General features: G+C 41.2%; 1 protein-coding gene across 4 annotated transcripts in view; it reads left to right on the forward strand.

Annotated features, from left to right (window-relative positions):
* Positions 1–10,949: 10,949 nt before the first annotated feature.
* Rai2 (retinoic acid induced 2) overlaps positions 10,950–17,507 on the forward strand; it is a 69,227-nt gene continuing 62,669 nt past the window's right edge. For 2 of the 4 annotated variants that reach the window (XM_046424323.2, XM_046424326.2), the window contains exon 1: positions 10,950–11,133. The gene's annotated coding sequence lies outside the window, so the exon portion shown is untranslated. Of the gene's footprint in view, positions 11,134–11,408; positions 11,722–17,507 lie in introns of those variants that run through there. The other 2 variants (XM_046424324.2, XM_046424322.2) reach the window with 2 other exon arrangements.

The following is a 17,507-nucleotide window of genomic DNA, read 5'->3' on the forward strand; positions in this document are numbered from 1 at the left end:
AAAATCTTGAAAATATCAAGAAAGAAATGAAGTATTATCTATTAGGGAACACCAATCAGAACTACCATAGATTATTTCATATCTGAAACAAGGGGGGCCAGAAGGAATTGGTACAATATTTTTCAAGTTCTTAAAGAAAAGAACTGTCAGCCTAAAATGTCCTTCAGAAATTAAAAGGAAGTCAAGACATTTGCTGATGAAAAAAAACTAAGACAATTTGTTGCTATCAGCCTTAAACTTAAATATTGGATGAAGGGAATTAATTCTTCAAATAGAAAGGAAACTATAAAAGAATCATACAGCATCAAGAAGGAGAAAGTGAAGATACATGGTGTATACAATAGACTATCCTCCTCATAAATTTTATAAATTATATTTGATGATTAGAAGAAAAAAAGTCATAACACCACCTGATACTTAAGACAATGATATTTTAAAACAATGAGATTAAAGGGACCTAAATGGAAGTATGCTTTCTACATTTTACTCAAAGTGGCAAAATTTTGATACCAGTAGACTACGATGCATTGCATATCTATGTTGTAATGCCCAGAGAAGCCATTAAGAAAGCTATGCCAAGAGATATATCCAGAAACACTATAAATAATTCTAGGTGGATTCCTTTAAAAGTTCAAGTAACCCACATGAAGGCAAGAACAGGGAAATTAAAGAATGAGAAACAATAAGAAAATAAATGAAAAACAGCAGACCTAGGCTCTAACATACTAGTAATTATTTTAAATGAAAATGGCTTGAATACACCAATAAAAAGGAAGAAATTGGCATAGTAGATCTAAAAACTGACCCAACTATAAGTGGTTTATAAGAAACTGCACCTCAAACTCAATGGCATAGGTAGATTGAAAGTGGATGGAAACAGATATACTATGTAAACATCAGTAAGAACAATTAGGAAAGCCTATTAATATAAAATAAACTTTGAAGAAAAGGAAATTGCTAGAAACAGAGAAAGATATTATATGATGGTGAAAGGGTAAAAATACTAAGAATATACATGTACCCAACAAGAGAACCTCAAAATGAGTGAAAAATAAACTAATAGAGCTGAAAGGAGAGATGGACTATTATCATTAAAGACTTCAACACTTCTCAGAAATTGATGGAATTACTTAAAAGAAAATCAGAGGGAGATACAGTAGATCAATATAATCCATGTGTCTCAAAGGGGGTCTCTAAGACTATTCTAAAAATACATGGAAATGAATGAAAAGCAAAATACAACATAGCAAAATATGTGGAATTCAGCTAAAGCAGTGCTGAGATGGAAATTTATAGCACCAAAATCTTATGTTAGAAAAGAGAAACAGTCTTGAATTAATAACCTAAGTTACCTCAAGAAACTAGGAAGAATAAAATAAGCCCAAAGCAAGCAGAAGGAAGAAAATAATTAAAAAAGCAGAAATCAATAAAAATAAATAATGATAAAAATGAGTGAGATAAAATTTGGGGTCATAAAAAACAAAATTGACAACATTTTAGTACAACTGATAAAAAATTAAGATAGAGAAGAAACAATTCACCAAAATCAGGAATGATACAGAGGATATCACTACAGATATTGAAATGATAATAAAGGAATACCACAGATGATTTACAATAATAAATTCAACAACTTGGAAGAAATGGAACAATTTCTCCAAAACCACAAATTACCAAAATTCAACCAACATGAAATAGATAATCTGAAAAGTCCTATAATCACTAAAGGAATTAAATGTGTAATTTTTAAGTTCCCTCAAAAAGAAATATCCAGGGGCTGTGACTGTGGCTCAGTGGTAGAATGCTTGCATGGTACACGTGAGGCACTGGGTTCAATCCTCAGCACCACATAAAAAGAAAAAATAAAGACAATGTCTCCATCTACAACTAAAAAGAAAAAAGAAAAAAAGAAATATCCAGCCTAGTTTCACTGTTGAATCTACAAGATATTTAAAGAAGAATTAACACCAATTATACATATTTTTTTCCAAAAAATAAAAGAGAAAGAAAAATTTCCAACTTATAGTATGAGGCAAATATTATCTTGAGTCTAAACCTAGATAATAGTACAAAAAAGGAAAACTACATACCTATGTTGTTCATGAATTTGGACACAAAATTCTCAACAAAATAGCAAATGGATTCCAATAAGTTATAAAAAGACTACACCATTACCAATTGGAATTCATCCCAGATGTGAAAGGCTGATTCAACATTAACAAACAAATATATATATATATATATATATATATATATATATGTTCAACATATTAAAAAAGAAAGATCAGTATTAACTGATTTGAAACATTTGACAAAATTCAGTACTGATTCATGATTTAAAAAAAAAAAAACTCTCAACAAGTTAGGGGCAGAGGGAAGTTCTCTCCCATTAACAAGGTATTTACAGTGAACCTACAGATGATATCATGCTTAATTATGAAAGACTGAATGCTTTCTCCCTAAGATCAAGAACAAGATAAGGATGTCTATTCTCACCACCAGTACTCAACATAGTACTGAAAATTCTAACCACTGCAATAAAGCAAGTAAAAGAAATAGTCTTACATGTTGAAAAGAAACAAACAAATCTATTCCTATTTGCAGATGTCATTGATGCCTATATAGAAAATACCAAGGAATCTCTATTTTTAAAAAAGTCCTCTTAGAACTAATAACTATAATAAGTAAGTTCAGGAGAGTCACAGAAAATCAGATGAGCAAAAAATACCAATAATATTTCTATATGCTCACAATTATCATATGGAAACATATATTTAAAACATAATACCATTTACAGTTATTCAAAGAAAATGAGACACTTGGGGTTAAACTTATCAAAATATGTACAGACTTTGAGTACTGAAAATTACACAATGCTGATTAAAGAAAATAGAAGAATGCATTAATAAATAGTGACATATTCCATGTTCACGGATTGGAAGACTCAACATAATAAAAAATGTTACTTCTCCCCAAGTTGATCTACAGAGTTAAAGCAATTCCTATCAAACTACCAGCAAAATTTTCTATAGATGTAGAAAGGGTTACTCTAAAATTTATATGGAAGGGCAAAAAAAGTAGAAGAGCTAAAACTATTTGAAAAAAGAAGAGGAAAGTGGGAGGAATCACTCTATGTGACATTATTGCTTACTATATAGCTACAGCAATCAACACAGTGTTTGTGGGAACAGAATGAAGAATCCAGAAATAGACCCACACAAATATGACCAACTGATATTTTACAAAGGTACAAAAGTCACTGAAAAGTAGACAGGTAGCCTTTTCAATACCTCTGGAGCATTTGGACTTCCATGGGCAAAAATAAATTTATTTAATAAAACAAAATACTTGTTCTATGAAAGTCATTGTTAAGAGGATGAAAGGAGCTGGGCATGGTGGTGCATGCCTATAATCCCAGCTATTTGGGAGGCTGAAGCAGGAGAAAAACATAAGTGGGGCCCTAAGCAACTTAGTGCGGCCCTGACTCAAAATAAAAAAAAAAATTAAAAAGTCTGGGGACTTAGTTCAGTGGTAAAGCACCCCTGGGTTAAAATGAAAGGACAAGATTCAGACTGAGAGAAAATATTTGCAAACCACATATCTGACAGAGGATTAATATCTAGACTTTATAAAGAACTCTCAAAATTAAACAGTAAAAAACAGATAATTATAAAATGGACAAAAGACATGAACAGATATTTCACTGAAGAGGATACAGATAATAGGTATATAAAAAGATACTCAATATCATTAGCTATTATGGAAATGCAAACAAATGAAAATCACAACAAACTATCACTATACACCTATTAGAAAGACTAAAATAAAAATGGTTCAAACACCAAATACTGGCCAATATGAAGAGAAACTAGATCAGTTTGGTGGGAACTGTTTGGTGGTTTCTTAAAAGCTAAGCATACAATTACCTTATGACTCAGCAATTGAGCTTTTGGGCATCTATCCTAGAGAAACAAAAGCTTATGTTTACATAAAAACCTGTATGTGAATATTCATAGCAGCTTCATCTCTAATAATCTCAAACTGCAAACAGTCTATATGTACTCCAACAGATGACTAGTAAAATTATGGCATGTACATCCTCTGGAATACTACTCAGCAATGGTAAGGAATAAATTATTGCTAAACAGTAAAGTGGATGAATTTCCAGTATATTATGCTAAATGGAAAAAAAACAATCTCTAAAAGTTGATTCCATCTGTATAACACTTTTTGGAATAACCACATTGTAGAGATAGAGAAGAGAGTGGTGGTTGCCAGTTAGGGATAGGGTGGAATAGAGGTGGGTGTGGTCATGAAAAGACAATAGGAGAGATACTTGTGGTAATGGAAATGCTAAGTATCTCAATAGTTCTATGGATATAAAAACCTGTTCATGGAATAAAACTGCTTAGAACCAAACAGGCACACACAAAAGGGTACAAATAAAACTGGAGCTATCTGAATAAGATTGGTGAATTGTATCAATGTTAATGCTCTGGTGGTGATATCACGTTATAATTTTTTAAAACAATATTTACTTATTTATTTTTAGCTATCGGTGGACACAATGTCTTTATTTTTTACCTTATGTGATGCTGAGGATCAAACCCAGACTCTCATGCATGCTAGGTGAGTGCTCTACCACTGAGCCACAACCCTAGCCCCTCACATTATAATTTTACAAGACATTACCATTGGGGGAAACTGGGCAAAGGGTAAAAAGGACCTCTATGTATTATTTCTTACAGCTGCATGTGAATATGTAAATGTCTCAAAATAAAACACTTTATGAAGTGGGAGACACAGAGCCACAAAACATAACTGACAGCCCAGAATCTATTAAATATCAGCAAATTATTTGCTAAAATAGCCAGCACAAATCAATGAACAAGGGAGTTCATACTAAGTAATGTTGAGATAACTGGACAACTGCTTGGGGGAAATGAGACAATTTAAGTCCCATCTTAGAACAAATACCAAAAATTTCTGAATGAATATAAGTGGAATCATTTAGGGTACACTATTTTTTACCCAGATAATGGGAGACATCAGAACACGGAAGATTGATACATGAAACATTACAAAGATTAAAAACTAGGCTAGGGCTGTGGCTCAGTGGCAGAGCGCTTGCCTAGCATGTGTGAGGCACTGGGTTTGATCCTCAGCACCACATAAAAATAAATAAATACAAAATAAAGTCCATCAACAACTAAAAAAAATTTAAAAAGATTAAGAACTTGGGGCTGAGGTTGTGGCTCAGTTGTAGAGTGTTTGCCTAGCATGTGTGAGGCACTGGTTTTGATCCTTAGCACCACATAAAAAACATAAATAAAATAAAGGCATTGTGTCCATCTACAACTACCAAAAAAAAAAAACTAAAAAAAAGATTGAAAACTTATCTACATAATAGCCAAAACTCATGAAATGAAAATAAAATGAGGAATATATTTGTTATCATTATGGAATACATTTATTGTGTATTAAATAAGGATACATGTATATTAATAAGATGCAAACACTATAATTTAACTAAAAACTGGATGAAGACAATAAACTGACAATTCCCTTTGAGATATAAGTAGTGAGCACACAAAGATGGCCCACCTTCCTAGTAATCAGAGTAATACATTTTCAAAATGAGATAAATAGTACTCATGAGGCATCTACTATCTTGGATTCCATATTTGGAGTAGTAAGCAGAATATCCTTCTTCAAATCAAATCTGTCAACACGTAAATGTTTCTGTGTCTGCCCCAGAAATATTATAGCTGTGTATTTATTCTGAGAAATAATTATTAATGGAAAACATTTATATATACAAAGATACTAATTGTAAGTGTTCTTTATAACAGCAGAATGTGGAAATATTCTACACTTTCAATAATAAAGGAAAAATCAAGTATCTGATACTGAATTCACTTAATAAAATTGTATACAACCATTGAAAATGTTTATTGTGATTACGTGATATTATTAGAATGCAGTGGGAAATACTTATTATTTAAAGGTATTATGAGACAAAAGAAGGACTAAAATTATATGTGATATTATTTCAGTTGAGTAGATACTATAAAGAGAAACATTTGAACAAAATATACAGATTATTGAAGGTGGTTATGATTGAATGTTTACACTGAAGCTAGAATAGCCTTTTATGCTTATAATTGCTAAATGAGCATTATAATGAACAATTCATTTTAAAAGCATAAATTACATGTAATCTACAGTACTTTTACATAACTGTAAATTTTTCTAAAGCAGTAAGATATTTTTCAAAAGGCCATTTCTATCTCATCTAAAATTTCTCTTCTTCAAAATCCAAGGATCTATATAATAGAAGGTATGAGAGATAATCCAGGATAGTGATGGTCCACAATTTATGCTACATTCCTGTCAAATTTTTGGACCTTCCATTTGAGACAGGATGTCAGTGAATGAGAAACCAACTCTATCCCCTCATCCCTGCTACCACTATCTTGACTCAAGCCTTCATCATTGCAACAGCCTCTTGTGGTGCTGGGGATTGAACTCATAAGCTTTGTGCATACAAGGCAAGCACTCTACCAACTGAGCTATATCCCCAGCTCTTGCAACAGCCTCTTTTATCTGGTCTCCCGGCTGTCCATCTCACCTCCCTCTGCATGGACCAACAGAGTTCCTCAATTCAACTCTTCCTTTGTCACTCCATTGTTTAACATTATCTAATTGTTCCCAAAAACTAGAAGAAAAAGCTCCTACTGTGAACTGTGCTACTATAAATATTGGAATGCAAATATCACTATAATATGTGGATTTTAACTCTATCAGATGAGTCCCAAGGAGTAGAATTAGCAGGGTCATATAATGGTCCTATTCCTAGTGTTTTTTTTTGTTTGTTTTGGAGGAGCCTCTATACTCTTTTCTGTAGTGGTTATACTAATTTGCAGCCTTACCAACAATGTATCAAAAGTGTTCATTTTGCCCCACATGCTTTGCCGTCACTTATTATTATTTATATCCTTGATGCTTGCCTTCTAACCTGGGTGAGATGAAATCTCAGTGTAGTTTTGATTTCCATTTTCCTTCTTGTCAAGGATGCTGAACATTTTTTCATATATTTGTTGGTCATTTGCATTTCTTCTTTTTTTGGGTGGGTACCAGGGATTGAACTCAGAGGCACTTGACCACTGAGCCACATCCCCAACCTTTTTTGTATTTTTGACAGGGTCTCACTGAGTTGCTTAAAGCTTCGCTTTTGCTGTGGTTATCTTTGAATTTGCAATCCTCCTGCCTCAGCCTTCCGAGCCACTGGGATTACAGATGTGTGCCACCATGCCCAGATTGCCATTTCTTTTTTTAAGAAAAGTCTAGTTCATTTGTCCATTTATTGATTGGTCTATTCGGGTTTTTGTGCTAAGTTTTGAGTTCTTTATATATTCTAGATATTAATCCTCTGTGTGAAGAGTACCTGGCAAAGATTTTCTCCCATTCTGTAGGCTCTTTTCACGCTTTTAATTGTTTCTTTTGCTGTGCAGAAGCTTTTTAATTTGCCATCCTATTTACTGATTTTAGGTGTCCATCAACAGATGAATGAATAAAGAAAATGTGGTATATAACACACAATGGAGTTCTACTCAAAGATTTTCTTTTGCTAGTAAATAGATGGGACTGGATAACATCATGCTAAGTAAAATACACCAGACTCAGAAAGTCAAGGGCCAAAAGTTTTCTCTCATGTGGAAGCTAAAAAGAAAAAAGGAATAAAAAAGGGAGTCTCGTGAAAATAGCAGGGAGATCAGTAGAGTAAGGGGGGAGGGTTCTGGAGGGAGGAAAGAACCGTGGAATGAAATGGAGCAAATTATGTTATATGCATTTATGAATATGTCACAATGAACCCCACTATTATGTATAATTACAATGTACCAATTTAAAATAAATAGAAGGAAGACCAGCAGAGTAGTAGGGTGTTAGAGAGAGGCAGGAGGAGAGGGAAAGGGAAAATACTGAGAATAAAATGGAGCAAATCATGCTATATATATTTATGAATGTGTCCAATGAACCTACTATTATATATAACTATAATGCACAAATGAAAATACATATAAAAAGAAAAGCTCAGGGCTGGGGTTGTAGCTCAGGGATAGAACTTGCATACGTGAGGCACTGGGTTTGATCCTCAGCACAACATAAAAATAAAATAAATAAAATAAAGGTAATGTGTCCATCTACAACTAAAGAAATATTTTAAAGAAAAAGAAAGAAAAGCTCCTTTACAGGGCAGACTAAGGGCCTCATGTGACCTCTAGCTTCCTTTTTCCTTCTCCTCTTCTATTCCTTACAGCCTCTACTACAGATTCACAAAATACTTGCAGCTTCTAGAAAATTCTGCATCCAGGCTTCAGTGCCTGTGGTTCCCCTCATGTACAATAGCTTTTCCTTACACTGGAAAACGTGTGTCCATCTCTAAGCACTCAGTAACTGACACATCTCTGTGCAACGTTTCCTGACTTCTCTGCCCCATGCCATTCCCCACTCTTCTCACACAGCAAAAAGCCCACTTGCTAGGTGTTCACCTAGTCCATTTCAAAACTCATCATGTACAACATAATATCACAATGTATTATTAACAGTTTATTTACTCATATGTCAGTGACCATATATTAACCATCTCTCTAACTGAAGTCTTTTGCTCAGTGACTGGGTAACCAGTAGGTGCTTAGTAGATGTTTATTGGATAAATGAATGAATCTGGTAAGCATGTGAAACTAGATTTGAGGAGATGCTGTGTTAGAGAAGAGGGTATGGATAAAAGAGGGTATAGATGGGAAATTTCCTTGGTCATTATTTAAAAATCACCAAATATTAGAATTTCAGATCTTCAAAAACCACCCTGACCCACCCTAGTAGATTCTGTTGTTGTTCTTTCCTGCTCTTGGGGAATGTTCTTCCTTCCCTCCACTTTACTAGGTACACCTTTAACTGTATGAACATGATCCTTCCACATTAATTTCAGTCCCAAAGCACCCTCTGTCCCCCTTCCTAAGCCCAGTCCTGCTCTTCATAAACTCCTTCCTCTTTTATTCCTTTCCTCTGCGAGAGCAGCAGCTATAGAAATGCAAAAGGGTGCCACTGTACATTTCTTTGGGAATGGGGGCCATGGTGCCTGTTTATTATGCATTAATCTGAATCAATAAAATAGTTCCTGAGAACCTAAGCACCTCAAAGGGCAGAAAATATGAATCACAACTGCCAGCAAGGATCAAACATTAACCCAGGGTTGTGATGAGGCCAACAAAAGAAATAGGCTAGTAATTGCCTTTCAGGATATCAATCCCTAACTTATACACACATACACTCTCAACACACACAAAACCTTTATGGATCTTTCATCCATGAACTTGCCCAATTATAATTGCCCAGCTGTGTCTTTAGTTGTATTCAGGCTAGGTCCTGGCAACTGAGACCTCACATGCCTGATCCAAGAATTCTGACCAGTTATGAGATCTATAGAGAAAGTCTTTGTTACTGAAATGGTTGAAGACACAGTCATAGACAAATATTTCCACAGGTACCATTACTTACTCAGGGCTCATTTAAAACCTCCAAAGCCTGAGTGAAACAAGCAGGAACTGGTACATGCTGTTGATAATCATTATTATCAGTTCTCAAACTTGCATTGTGTATCTTTCTGCCCCTGTGCAGATTGGGTTCTTAATTTAACTCTTCTTTTTCATAACAGGAAATTCTGCTAGAAGGATTGGTACTACCAGGGCTGACTTCCAGTAGAACCTTTAAGAGGTTCATAGAAATTTTAAAAATCTTTTAAAATCAGAAAGAAAAAAACTTTTAGATTGAAGTAACAGTTTTAACACATAATGCTAATATATTCATCTTTTGCCAATGCAATTGTAAATGTAACTTTTCATACCTTTTATGGAGGAAGGAGTCCACAAAGGCAAAAGTGTTCACGAAAGTCATCATTTGGCCCTGGTTACTACCACACTAGGCTTGCCTCATATCATGGTTATAATACAGCCTTTCAAATACAAGTTTAAATTTCCGTACTAGTTAAAAACCATGCAGGAGGTTCCCTAGGTATTTCACAGTCTTGTGGCCACCCCAAATTCTACAAGAGGGAAGTCATGATGAATACACACAGCGTTGGGAATTGAGGGGGTTTAAGCATACAAAGAACAGATAGATTCAACTGTTTGTTCTCTGTTCTGATGAAAGTAATTCCTGCTCTGCCATTCTCTCTGAAATATCTTCATCCTGCTTTGATTAATAGAAAAAAATCTTTACATCTTTAGGGATTAATTAAACCAACGTAGTTGCTTCCTTTGCTTTTGTAAAACATTTTAAAGATTTAACTTTTAATGATCAATAATACTATTGATACATATTATTTATTTACTGATCACCATCTCTTCAGTTCCTAGCCCCGTGACTGGCAAACACTAGGTGCTTAATAAATGTTAGACTAACATGTGACTCATTCCTTGGGTAGAAATTAGATTCTGTCCATGGACTAATTTTGACTAATCTCTCACTTTGCAAGAACAATCTTCGATCGGTATCACAATCGGCATTTTAGGGTGATCGCCTGGCCCTTCCCACCTCCCTAGCCTCCTGGGCTCTGTTCCTCTCTCTTCTTCATCCAGGGGTCTGGAATGGTCCCCAGCCTGCCGGGAGGCAGCAGGGTCCCTGATCCTCCTATCCTCCTATCCTCCAGCCCCCAGCCCAGGGCTCCCCTTCCTCTTGCCACCCCGCGCCGCCCACAGCCACGCCCTCCCCGTGGGCGAGATCACCTGTCCCTCCTCCTCCACCGCCTCCTCGGGTACCCTTTCGCCCCCCTCCTGCTCCCCCTCCTCCGCCACCTCCCCCAAGCCCTCCCCTTCCCCGCCTCCTCCCACCCCTTGGTGTATATAGTAAAGGCCGGGCGCCGCACGCAGACACACACTCGCCCGGACACAGGCGCACACACGCTCACGCACAACCGGCAGCAGCGGCGGCGACAGCGGCTGGTGACAGCGGCGACGGAGGCTCCCACCGCCGTGCACCCCCTTCAGGCGGCCGGCGGCGAGGCCAAATCGGAGACTTCCCGCACCCGCGACCACCCCGCGGCTTCCTGGAGGCGGCGGCCCCGATTGCGAGGTAGCGGCCGCGGCGCCCCCGTGCGGGCCAGGGTCACCCCCGCCCTCCCCAGGCGGACCTGCCACCCGGACCCAGGGGGCGCGTCGGGCTGGGCGCGCCTGGCGGGGCCCGGCGCCTGGGGAGGGGCCTGCTCCCGGGGGCAGGACGGCGCCCAGAGGCCCGGGCCAGCGGGGAGGGCCGGGCGGGGGCGGGGACGCGGGCCAAGGCCGCCACCCGTCAGGAGCGCCGGGGCCCCGCTCTTGCTCCAGGCGCCGCGCACTGGCCGGCGGGGCCGGGGACGGCCGGGGAGGTGGCGCCGGCCCGCGGGGCGGGGGCCCCGAAGTGGGTTTCGGGCAGCCACCCGCGCTGGCACCGGGCGCAGAGGGCGGCGCGCGGCGGACTCCGTGTCCGGGCACCGCACCGGGCCGCCTCGGGATCTGCCATTCTGCCCCGGCCCGGAAAACCCGGCGCCTTCCAGGCCCTTCGAAAGATGGATTCTGTTGACGTATTTGGCGGCCCTGGCGAGCCGGGTGGAAAGTTGGGTTTTGCCAGATCGTGCTGGGCTCCTCTTTGTGACACTCAGCCAGCCCCGCATCTCCCTGGAGCCGGGTGAGTGTGCGTCGGCGCTCAGGGAGCCCGGTGCCCCCCAATGCCCAGTCCCGGGGTGGCCGCACCAGCTCGGGCTTTCTGCCATGTTAGGCACTGAGCAATGTCCTCGCTGCATTTTTTTGCGTGCGTTTCAGTGGCGCCTTTTGCTGCGGAGGGAGTTATTGCGTCTCTCCGCGTTGGCTTTTTCGGGGTTGGGGTTGTGCTCTGTGTGTTTGCTTGTTTGCCGTTTAAAGCCCGACTATTGTTCAGGATAAGCTCCGCCTGGGTGGGGAAATGGCATCCCACCACAGTTGCTGGCGAGGGGTAGAAATGTTGCCAAACAGCTGCTGCTTTGTGTTTCCCTATCAGGAGTCCCTGGAGTAGGTTTGGGGCACGACGGATGGATGGAGAGAGGGATGGGGTACGAAGGAAGAAGGTGGCTTTGGAGGAGCGGATTGTCACCCACCCCCCTGGCATGAAGTCAGCCCTCCTTTCTGCCTGCCAAACTTTTATGAATATTCCTTTTGTGGCGGGGGGGGGGGAAGCTTAATTGAATTTAGCCTATTTTCTAAGGAACTGCAACCCGGCTTTAACAATGGTTTGGGAACTTAATCAATGAGAAAGGCAGGGGAGGAGGAGGAGACACTGACACCATATGGGGATGTGGCTGCTTCTTGCAGAGTCAGGTAGAGGAGAGGTGGGCTGGGCAGGGCGTAGTGCCCGGGTGGCCGCGTTCCCGGAACTGTTGGTAACGCTTACCTGTGCCTACTAATGCCACCCACCCTCGTGCCCCCACCTTCTGGGCTGCCCAGAAACTGGCGATCAGGCTTGAGAGGCAGCTTGCGGCAGCGAGCGGGCCAGCCCCCCTCATCTGGCGTTTTTAAGGATGTGTAAATATTTTGCTGAGGATAAGTGACATCAACAGAATGATATTCCGCAGAGCCCGGGTGTACAGCGATGATAAATAGATACGGCCAAACAAAGTTTTGATAACCGCGTATTCTCATGGCTCCCTCTGTTTCATTTGGGTCTTTGTTTTTGTTGGTTTAGCATTATCTCGCATCCTCTGGTGTGATCCCTTTATTTAGCCGATTCTTGGACCCTCTCTTTAGAACAGAGAGAAAAGCAGCCAGCAGGGAGAAAACAATTCTTAGCCTTAACGTGCATCAGGCAAGGTTTTCTGTGCTTTTCCCAGGGGCTCTTTCCCACCGTTTTCTAGATGTCTCTCTTCCTCCTTTTGAGTCCTCAGAATTGTTTGTTGGTAGACCAAGAGACTTCGGCTAACTTTGCAAACGCTGTGCGGCAGTACCTTTTGTTACAGTGGAGGAGTGGTGGTGTGGGAGGGGGACACTAAGGAGGCTAGTGGGTGGCAGAGCCCCTCCCCAGTGCCACACTGCACTTCCACCCCCAGCTTTTCGTACAGTTTTCTCCTCAAAGGGCAACATGAGGCTGTGCCACTTGCAGAAGCCAGGGGTGGGCTGGAAGGCACAGCATCATAAGCCTGGTGGCATCCATTTCTCTGCCTTTTAGACGCGCAGAGACCCTCCCCCACCCCAGTTACCCCACTCCCTCCACATATGCACAGTATCCTGCAAATGGACACTTGATTCTCATCCTGACAGATGCCCACTAGAGGCGTGTCCAAGGTGGACTTGGCACTGTGAACCAAGTCAAACTGGAACTTTAGGGGACTCACTGTTTTGGCACCAACCTGGGGACCATTCAGCCACCCCAGGGTGCCTTTATTATTCAAAGCATCCTAGACCTCGTGATAAGGTTTGGCCAGGGAGAACCTGCTCATCTCAGGAACAAATGAGAAAACAGTTTTCCAGGTGAAGCCAGTTGCTGGCATGACGACTCAGTTGGTGCGCAGCTGGGGCAAGAACTGTAAAATAAATTGTAAAATCGTGTATCCAGATCACAGAGGCACTGAGACCATGTGAGCAGCAAGAAGGAAAAAGCAAAGGCTGGGAGGTTATATGGCCAGGTGTTACCTGGAGGATTCTAACACCAGCAGCCCAGAGAGCTCTGCCTATAACAACCCAGAAACTGAGGATAGGATTTGTCTCTCAAATCCCTTGACCCAGAATGGTGATATTCTGTATGTACAGATAGCCATACATAATGTGCTCCAAATCCACAATAAGAAAATACCAACTGTCTGTTCTCTGGCTCCTCCTCTAACCTTAGATTTTGTGGGAGGAGGGAGGCAGGTGGAGGAAAATAAATTGGGAAGGAAGCTAGCATTTATTGTTGCCCTCTGTCTGCCAGGCACTTCACATGTGGGAAACCTTTTCAGTGACCCTGTGACCCCTAAGAAAGCATTATTTTACAGATAATGCTCAGAGAAATTTCCAGTCACGAATCTGATTCTAGACTTTGGTGGTTATGATTTAAAGGGGCAATATGTCCTCTGCCCCTGCTCAAAGTCTTTTATTTATTTCTCCCAACAGGCCAGAATCCTCAGTCCATCCCCCTTCATAAAATATGCTACCTAATTGGTGTGGGGGTGGGGTGGGGGAGGAAGCCCACCAGTGAGGCAGCCCAGTTACCCATGATACGCATTTATGTTTCAGGTGTATAGATCCAAAATGGTGCCTTTTCATCCAGGAATTCCCAATTCCCTATTGTTGCTAAATAAATGAGAGCTGAGTGACCAAATGATGAAGCTATTGGAGTGAATGGTGATGGGGAGAGAGCTGTCAATCATTGTCAGGAGAAATCCAGGGGTTTGTGTGTTTGCTGGGAACTCAAAGAGTTCCTGGTGGTATGCTCTGAGCCCTTGGTGGCTTCACGCTGACAAGCCCTAGTTTGATCCTTAACAACATCCATGTGAGATGGGTATTATCAATCACAACTTTCTAGATGAGGAAATGGAGGTTCAGACAGGTTAAGTGATTAGCCCAAGGTCGATGGTGAGACCAAAGGGAATGAGGTATTTTTGATTTGTTACTGTCTCAAATAAATAAACATTAAATAAAAATGAGTAGGGGACTTGCTATGCAGATGCATCATCAAAGCAAATCCCTAGCCTCCTTCCAAACAGATGGTATGGTAGCCTTTTACCCCTCTGGAGCTATTGGGAGAACCAGGATTTGAATCCATATGTGAGGGGCTTCTGATTCTTCTGTCTCTCTGATCAGAATATGAGGGGGACCCCAGAGAATAAGGCTCTTCTGGAAGGGGGGAAATGGCTACATTATACTTTCCCCATGCCCAAAAGCCTGTGTGGGATTCTGAATTAAGCTTGATTTGGGGATCAGGGTGACATCTTTGCTGTAGAGTTGGCAGCTCTTGTCTTTGGAGAATGCCTCTGATTACCACTTCTCCCTCCCACCTGACCGGCTGCCCGGGTACCCATCATCTTGTTGTTTCCGGATTCAAGACCTCTCCTTTGTGGCTCACAATTTTTGATGAGCCTCTTGAGTCTGCTGCTCCCCTGCGTTCTGATGGCAGCTGGTGAGGAGGGGATTTTGGCGGCCACATTAGTACTTCTGGATTTCATACATGACCCTCCTCCTCTCTCTGGCTAAGAAAACACACAAACACACATGCATGCTCAGACACAGGCACATATAATTTGATCATGTTCTGTATCTGCTTCACCAAATTAGATTGCAAACCCAGAATTGTTACTGAAAGAAGTACATGACTTTGGTGATCTGTCCTAGCCCCTGCCCTGAACAAAACAGGAACTCAGAAGGAGGTGGCTCAACTAGTAGATGCAATGTTCATACCTGTTGGCCTTCCCACAGCTGTGGGACAATTCCCCCACAATGTAGGTATGGTCGGTCATAGTCTATTTGGGCTGCTATAACAAAAGATCATAAACTAGATGGCCTAGGAACAATGGAAATTTATTTTTCACAGTTCTAGGAGCTGGGAACTCCAAGATCAAATTGCTAGCAAGAGTCACTGTTTAGTGAAGGCCTGTTTCCTGGTTCATAGATGGTGACTTCTTATTGTGCCCTCAAATGGCAGAAAGGGCAAGCAAGCTCCCTGGGGTCTCTTTCATAAGAGCACTAATCCCATTGATGAGAGCTCTGCTCTCCTGATCTGATTGTGTCCCAAAGTCCCCACTTCTTAATCCCATCACCTTGAGGATTAAACTTTAAACGTATGAATTTTGGAGGGGATACAAACATTTAGACCATGCATGGTTCCAGGGCCTTTCATAAAGCCCATTTTAATCTGCATTTAGAGGTAGAGCTGGTATACTAGAATATCCCAATCCTGGTAGTTGCAATTTTTGCTGTCATAATTAGCTCTAATAACTCAATAATTATAGAGAATTTTGGAGCATGCCCTATTTAAACCTGTCACTCCCCTTTCCATGGCCTTTTGGTCTTTCAGCTTAGCACTGTGTAGTAGAAATTCCTATGGTAATGGAAATGTCTTATATCTTTGTTATCCTATACCATAGCTGTTAGTTGCATGTAGCTATGGAGCACCTAAAAGGCACCTAATCCAAATTAGGGTGTGCTATAAATGAAATATAAGCACTAGATTTTCAAGACTTGGTACAATAAAAGCTTACTGATAATTTTTGTCTTGATTACATAGAGAAATGATATTTGGGATATATTGCTAAAGATAATAGAACATTAAAATTAATATTGCCTGTTTATGTTAATTTTTAATGTGCCTACTAGAACATTCTAAATTACATAGTTATTTCTATTAGCACTGCTCTGGAGCACACTAGTCACCAAACTTGTGATGTCATGGCTTCTTCAGATGTGCTAGGGGCATAAATGCCCTCTGTCTGGATGGTAGATGAGAGGCCTGGGGCTGATTCAGTAGCCACAACAGCCTGGTGTCAGATGATTTTGATTTTCAGCAGCTGGGGTGGTATTTTGGGGGGTCCCTATCAGGCTTACCCATGAGCATATTTGTTTAGTTGTGTTCTGTGAAGAATGTGGGTCCCAGAAACCTAATAGAGAGAGCAAGGCAGGGGTAGGGGAGCAAAGGCCAGGCTGGCTTGAACAAAATGGCCTCTTGTCTTACTTTTTCCACCACCCAGCCCACCCCAGGCTGCTGTTCTTATCCTTTAGAGAGTTGTCTCCTGCCTGGGCAAATGATTTCCTTGACACCTGCCCTCTTAGCAGCTTAAAGCAATATCCTTCATAGGGATTTGTGCTTGGAGAATAATGTCCTAAGGAGACACTCTCATGCTGAGAGTGGATTACTTGGGGCTGGGGCCAACCTTAACGAAGAGAAAGAAGAAAAGAGAATATACACAGTCATTTCCTGACAGCTTCATGAGAGCAAGAGCAAGGATATAAATACAGTTTCTGTCAGGGTGACAGAATGCATGCAGAGAAGCCCAATGTCACACATGCAAAAGTGCTGCAGGTGAGGATACCTGATTAAAGGGAGATATGGGGAGAGGGGAGATGATTTTGGCTGGCAGTGCAGTATCATCTCAGTCATGGCCATGCATTCCTGGCCCTTCCCTAGGTGCTGGGCATAGCATGAATAGACAGAAAGGGATGGAATAATGAACTTGGGACTGTGGTGATTTATAGGTCAGGCGCCTGTGGCTGTGGCTCCTGAGGGGGCTGCCCCCACAGGGAACCCTTGGCTGACCTCCTTGGGCTCCTCGGAAGGAGCTGGTTTTGTTTCCCATGGCAGAAGCAGACTGTTTACTGGAGCACAGGAAGAATCCGACATTCTGGCGAAAAATAATTCATTAACAGCCAGGGTATTACCAGTTCCCTGGAAAAGCTCCTCCAGCTGCACTAGAGCAACTGTTCTTTTTCAGCAGCAGAAGCAAGCCTCGCTGGCAGCCAAGACTGGGTGTGTTG

Source organism: Marmota monax, unplaced genomic scaffold (assembly GCF_021218885.2).
Source record: "Marmota monax isolate L192 unplaced genomic scaffold, Marmota_monax_Labrador192_F-V1.1 WCK01_AAM20220418_F8-fsc00089, whole genome shotgun sequence".
NCBI classification, from domain to species: Eukaryota; Metazoa; Chordata; class Mammalia; order Rodentia; family Sciuridae; genus Marmota; species Marmota monax.